We start from the raw sequence: 5,922 nt of genomic DNA, 5'->3' as shown, positions 1-5,922 counted from the left end.
TCAGTCTCTTGTGTAAGCAGAAGCTCGCTGGAGCGGACGGACGAACTCGCAAGTGCGGTGGTCAGTCTGGCTTGTTGACTAGGAGGGGTAGTGGAGGTGAGGTGGAGGGGTGGTGGAGTAGTGGGGGAGGTGAGGGGCCGGGGAGGAGAGGTGTGTGGGGGAAAGAAGGGGTACGAGGAAGTGGTGTGTGTGGGGTGTGTGTGTGTGTGTGTTGAGGGTTGTCGGAGGGTAGCGGGGGGGTTCGTATGGGGGAGGGGGGATGTCTGGCCCAGGGTCTGACCTCAGTGACCACAGGCTGGCTAGCCCCGCACATATTTTCTGATCAATATGTAACTAAGGAGGAGAGGAAAGGGGGGAGAGAGGGAGGGAGGGAAAGAGGGAGGGAGGACAAGGGGTCCAAGAGAGGACTGGGAGGAGGGGAGGGAATGGATTAATGGACTGCCACCATGCTGCTGAATAAAAACAATGTTTTGGCTTCCGAAGAAATAAGGGGCAAAAGAGGGATCGTTTTTCAGATGTGAGCACCCAAAATGTGCATCGCTGACACCAAACAGTCCACACAAAGAAGAATAGCACAAACAACTCTGAAAACTGTGAAATTAGATTTCGTTCTATTCACCATCTAAACAGCAAGTAACTCCTCCCTTACAATTCCCATTCTGGCATAAGTAAGACAAGTGAAAAGTTCAACTATGCACTTTCCTTGTCGTTATTTTGAATCTTTTATACCTGTTAAAAAAAACGAAATCCCTAAAAAAATATTGATTCTTGTAAATGTAAAGCCAACATATGAACCACAGCATTCATCTTGCTGCTTTTGAGCTACTAGATGTCATTGGGTTAGAATAGCAGACAGAAACACGTAAAATATGCAGATTGATGTGACGTAGAGGAACCAAAGGGTTAACTGTCTGGCACACACTGATCCAGGCATGTTTGGATGTGTGCACTTCAGTGTGTGTGGGAGAGTGTGTGTACGTGCGTGGTGCATGTGTGTGTGTGGGTGAGAGAGAGAGAGCGTGTGTGTGTGTGTGTGTGTGTGTGTGTGTGTGTGTGTGTGTGTGTGTGTGTGTGTGTGTGTGTGTGTGTGTGTGTGTGTGTGTGTGTGTGTGTGTGTGTGTGTGACGGTGAGAGAAAGAGGCGAAGAGATAGTGAGGGGACAGAGAGAGAGAGAGAGAGTGCGATGAAGGCAAGGGGGGGTTGTATATAAATATAAATGTCTGTCTGAGTGTGAAAATGTTTGAAGGTGGGGGAGCTGAGAAGCCGGGCGGTGGACAGAGACAGAGAGCGAGAGAGAGAGCGAATGGGAGAAGGAGGGAGGGGCACAGAAAGGCGAGGTTGTCAGAGTAGGGGGAGGGAAGGAAGCCGAGAGGGAGAGAGAGAGAGTAAGCAAGAGAGAGAGAGAGAGATGGAGAGGGAGAGAGAGAGGGAGAGGGAGGAGGGAGAAGCAGAGCGTTCACAATTTTCATTCAAACTGACACAGCCTGTGTGTCCTGGTTTGCACTCCCCACTCCCTCGCTCGCCGTCTCACACACACGCACACACACACTCTCTCTCTCTCTCCCTCTCTTGCGCGCATACACACACACACATGCACACTCATACACACACGCGCTCGGCACACACACACATGCACGGAAACACCAGACTGTCTGCAGTTAAGTTTAACAGCGGTGCGAGAGGAAGGCTTTGGAGACAACCGAGAGATCAAGAGATCGAGGAACGGAAAGAAGAGAAGACCAAGACCCGGAGACTCGGACAAGGAGGAGGAAAAAGAGAGGAAAAGGGCGGATCACAGAGAGAGGGAGAGAACGAGAGAAGGGGAACGAGGGAGCACAAGAGGTGAGATTCCAAAAAGACAAGTGAACTGAAGGATGAGGAGACGGAGCTGGGGAGGGAGGGTGGGTGGTTTTTGGTGGGTGGTTGGGTTGCTTGGTTAGTGGTGGGTGGTAGTAGTAGAGGGGCGAGTTTTAAAATAGAAGAAAGAAAGGATAGGGGGATAGAGAGAGAGAGGGGGAAACGGCATAGAAGCTAGGGTGGAGGAATGCAAGCGGCTGAAGCGAGAGAGAAAAAGAGAGAGAGAACTCAATGTATAGAAGGGGGCAGCAGGGCTGGGAAGAAGCCAGACTGGGTGTAGGCATCTTAGATTTCCACAGCGAAAAGCAGCCAGAGGAGAAGGAGGAGGAGAGGAGAGGAGAGGAGAGGCAAAGAGGTAAGTGCATTTCAACCACCAAAGTGGATTGCTTTTGAATTTTTATCATTGCATGTGAGTGAATGTTGACATATATGGGTGTGTGTGTGTGTGTGTGTGTGTGTGTGTGTGTGTGTGTGTGTGTGTGTGTGTGTGTGTGTGTGTGTGTGTGTGTGTGTGTGTGTGTGTGTGTGTGTGTGTGTGTGTGTGTCCATGTGTGAAATCAGCAGTAGCATCTTCGTAGCCAAACACACACACACACACACACACACACACACACACACACACACACACACACACACACACACACACGCATGACAGTGCTGAGTGGTGTTGTTTTGACGTTTTATTTTTATTATTATTATTTATCATCAGAGCCTGATTTGCTGTGACATTTTGTGACAAGTGGTGTTAATATGGCCAGGCATGTCTGCATGAAATCCTAATGTGATCTAATTCAATAAGGCACCCGTGACCCATGCATTTTGCCTCGCTTTGCATGCTAGCAACACCTTGGCTACAACATTTATTTTATAACAGAGATGTTTATAATGCAATGACAGAGGCATTTTTCACAGATTAAATTGTAAACGCGACTAGTTTTTCACCATTCAATGTTTTTTTTCCAGAAGATATAATTTCATGAAATGCGGCGTGTTTAGATATGACGGTTATTCACAATGAGTTTTTGGTCTGTTGCATATTGGTGTGCTGTGTTTTGTGTGTGTGCATGTTTCTCTGTTATTTCCATGTGTTTTGTGTGTCTGGATTGGGTGTATGTGTCTATATCTTGATGTATTATGTGTGTCTGCCCATGTGAGAATGTGTGTGTGTGTGTCCGTGTGTGCGTGCGTGCGTGCATGGGTGTGTTTTTACCGGTGTGTTCTGTTTTCTACCTGCATGTGTGAGTGTGTAAGCCAGTGTGTGTGTGTGTGTGTGTGTGTGTGTGTGTGTGTGTGTGTGTGTGTGTGTGTGTGTGTGTGTGTGTGTGTGTGTGTGTGTGTCTGTGTGTCTGTGTGTCTGTGTGTGTGTGTGTGTGTGTGTGTGTGTGTGTGTGTGTGTGTGTGTCTGTGTGTCTGTGTGTGTGTATACACATTGTAGAGAAGTGCGTGTGTCTGTGTGTAGAGTGGGGTCTATATGTATGAGTGACCATGGGGCATCAATCCCAAAGGGATGTGAATGGCAATTTGATTAAAGTATTGATCTAGTCTGGTTCAGGTAGACATAGCCCAACTAACCCAGACAGGGGGGAGGGGTGATCAGCATTCACATTACCGCCAACATCTTCATCAATACCTCTCTGGCGTCTTGAGCAACACACACACACACACACACACACACGCACACACACATCCATATCCAAACCACGAACCACACCAGATAAGATAGACCAAAGGTTTAACTAATCAGCTGGTGCTGACCACAGTCGATTAGGTACTGCTGGCATAGATAATCAATGTGCATAACCTAAACTAATTATATAAAGTACATCTTACTGAGGAACTTTTTTGTTCGGTCAAAACGATGTATGTGGTTGATTAATATACACTTGACGGAGACTAGAGCACTTGCGCTGAACTACCCATTGGAAACGGTGCGTAACACTACGCAAGTCCTATGTGACTTAAAGATCACATACAAACCACCACCTACACACGCACACACGCATAGGCCTACATACAAACACACAGACACACAGGCGGTCAGGCCTGCGTCTCCCTTGAACTCATTCACCGCGGGGTCACGAGTTCAAGTCCCAGGTGGGGGAGGGGGGGTCTGTCAAAGCCGCCTCATTCTTCCTCAAAAAAGGGACCCTTCCCCCTCTCCCTCCCTCCCTCCCTCCCTCCCTCTCCTCAGTGCTTTTCCTCCGCACCTCAGCAGCCTCTGCAACGGCTGGACAAACACACAGCCTGCCCAGGATATTACAATTTTGTCCGCTTTGCACGAGGTGGAGAGAAGGAAGGAAGAAAAAAAATCCCCTCAACTGCAAGCCTGCATTTAAAGCCTTCATGGCCGGTTCTCAAGAAGCTCTCCCTTGTTGGGCTACAGCCTCAGTGTCGTCAGATACCACACTGTGGCTACCACCAAGGCGCCATATTTGTATGCAGCAGGTTTAAATGTCAATAGAGCTTTTGACTGTGAGGTGTGGGGTGCTATGTGGTTACTCAACGCTGACTGACTGACTGATTGACACGCTGAGCGGGAAGAGGACACAGCAGTCTCCCCTCCTCTTGCTATGTGGGTGAGGACGAGAGAGAGCAAGCGTGCATGCAAGCCATGAGGGCAGTGCAGCCAGAGTCAGCCATGTTTGTTTGTCAGCAGTTAGGAGGACTTGTCGTCCGTGGATGAAGTGGGCCTCTACAGGTCACTTTCATGCTGTTGTGTGTGTGTGTGTGTGTGTGTGTGTGTGTGTGTGTGTGTGTGTGTGTGTGTGTGTGTGTGTGTGTGTGTGTGTGTGTGTGTGTGTGTGTGTGTGTGTGTGTGTGTGTGTGTTTGTGTGCGTGTGTGCGTGTGTGGCTTGCTTCAAGCATGTTTTCATGCCCTCGGAGGGTTTTGCGTGCGCCTTGGCTTGTCCATGCATGTGTGTGTGTGTGTGTGATTTTTGGGGGTGGTTGAGGGGTGTGTGTGTGTGTGTTTTGGGGGGGGGTACTATGAACCCAGCGACACCGTCAGGCCCACCAACGGCCAGACGCACAGACAGACAAACGGTGCGAACAGACAGCCAGTCTTTCATAGGAAATGAGCGCCTTTGACCTTTGCCATTCAGGCTGTCTGGAAATGCGGAGCCTGGAATCGATCATCAACACCCCCCCATCCAACCCCTCCCCCTAAAATGCCCACCCCCCTTTTCTCAAACACACACACACACACATGTTCAAACACATTCACAACACACATGCTCAAACCCACTCACAACACGCATGTAAAAACATACTCACACACAAACAAATATGCACGCACACACTAATGCAAAACCACATGCAAGCATTTGCACCACAAACCACACACACGCACAAAAGTGCCACATGCATATTGTTGCCCAGACATGCACTCTCAACCTCCGCTGCTCCCTCCCCCCACTCCCCCATTTTTTTCTTTCTCTCTCTCTCTTTCTCTCTGTCTGCCCCCATCCCTCCCTCCATATCCTTCCACTCTTCCTTGCCGTTCCCACTCAGCCCTCTCTCCCTACCTCCCTCCCTCTCCCTCCCTCCCTCTCTCTCTCTCTCTCTCTCGCAGTGTCTCTCTTGCTCTCTCGCTCTGCCCCCTCCCCCCGGATCAGATAATAGAGGTTATGCTATACCTCACGCTAAGCCTAGGGCCTCTGCTCAACATGCTAGCCAAGGCTGCTTTGCTCTCTGCCTCTGCCACTCCCTCCCTCTCTCCCTCCCTCCCTATCCCCCTTTCTCCTGCACTCCCTGTTTCCCTCCCTCCCCTCTCTCCATCCCCACTCTCTCTCTCTCCCGCGCTTGCCTCACCTCGCCTCCCCACCGCACACACACACAAAGCCCACGCACCGAGGAAGACGTTTGTAGACGACTGGGTCAGAAATGGTCTAGTATGAGTCACTAGGCTTTTTTTAGGGATTCTTTTTTTAGGAGTCTTTTTTTTTTAGGGTTGTTTGAGTGCCAGTTTCACACCTTGTTTGTGTTCATGTTGCAATGCAATGTGTGAAAAATGATTTGACTGTGTGTGTGTGTGTGTGTGTGTGTGTGTGTGTGTGTGTGTGTGTG

The sequence above is a fragment of the Engraulis encrasicolus genome, chromosome 2 (genome assembly GCF_034702125.1).
Source record: "Engraulis encrasicolus isolate BLACKSEA-1 chromosome 2, IST_EnEncr_1.0, whole genome shotgun sequence".
NCBI classification, from domain to species: domain Eukaryota; kingdom Metazoa; phylum Chordata; class Actinopteri; order Clupeiformes; family Engraulidae; genus Engraulis; species Engraulis encrasicolus.
This window is presented reverse-complemented; position numbering follows the sequence as displayed.